This window comes from Neoarius graeffei, chromosome 2, assembly GCF_027579695.1.
Source record: "Neoarius graeffei isolate fNeoGra1 chromosome 2, fNeoGra1.pri, whole genome shotgun sequence".
Taxonomy (NCBI): domain Eukaryota; kingdom Metazoa; phylum Chordata; class Actinopteri; order Siluriformes; family Ariidae; genus Neoarius; species Neoarius graeffei.
In genome coordinates this window covers 41,670,080-41,671,397 of record NC_083570.1, presented here as the reverse complement: position 1 = coordinate 41,671,397, position 1,318 = coordinate 41,670,080, and positions in this window count along the sequence as shown.

The window sequence follows — 1,318 nt, the reverse complement described above, 5'->3', positions numbered from 1 at the left end:
TCCTCCCCCAGAAAATTTGTAATTATTTAGATGCCATTTCCTGCATTCTGGTGTATTTTTAACAGGTTGTTAAACACGTAATTTTACCTTCAAAAGTCACTTAATTCAATGACTATTTTCGAGACTCAACAATAAGTCCTCATTCAACTAGTCCATATATTCATCAGCCTGTTTTTAAACCCACTGCTCTGCCTAAGATAATGAGATGAATGTGACACAATTTATCATCAACAGTGACTTGCCTGCGACCCTGTAGAATAGGATAAAGTGGCTAGAGAATGACTTTATGGGTGCATTTTACTTTTTATTTTGTGTTTCCTTTTTTATTTAGTTTTAGATGTAACACAACATGCCACTGTGCCAAGCAATAGTGACACTCAACTGTATGTTTAAAAATAAGAATATTCATAATTTCACACAATGAACAGGCATGACATGGCATCATGCAAACTTCATAACACAAAATCACACTGTGTCAAGCAACGGTGACACATAAACAACTTCACACAATGAACAGGTGCAATTTTGTTAACCACCAGCAGTGACTTTAGTGGGTGCATTTTACTTTTTTCACACAAAATCACACTGTCAAGCAATGACACATAAAAGAGAACTTCACACAATGAACAAGTGCAGTTTTGTCAACCTACATGCAGTGGTGGTACTACAGTAACATTTACAGATTAGTATAACAAATAGATTTATAGATATAACTCCTTACATTGGTGCCACCACAATTTCTACCACTTCATAACTTTTATCCCCCTTTCCTTCACAATCCACCTGGAATAACATCCATCTCTCTCCATTGCTTTCCTTTCTACTATTCCTTCCCCATACACTGATTTCCCATGTTACTTTCCAGAAAACTGCCAAAGACCAGACAAAACAAGTTCTTCAAATCACAACAGGGAATCAATAAATATCATCAGAGCAGACTTGACCTCATTCTTGGCATTACAATAAGGTAGGCATACTGGGGTTGAACTGCAAACAATTCATCATCAATCAAGAATACCCCATTAGGCTAAGCTTATTTAATTGTTTAGTTGAATATTAATTTAACGTGGCCTAGGGTTAATTTTGAGGGCATATCACAAAAGAATAAGGTTTTAGCAAAAGCAAGACATTGTGAGGTTGCAATGGGGCTGACGTCACCTCCTCCACTTTCGAGCAGCTGCACCAAAAATGTCTCCACTCGCGCTGAGATTCACTCGCGCGTGGTGAGCTGTTGTAGGGAACGCCCAGAAAACCCGGAGTGGATTTTCAGTGGGATGTGTATTCTCTTATCGATCAAGTGGAATGGATTCTTTCATGA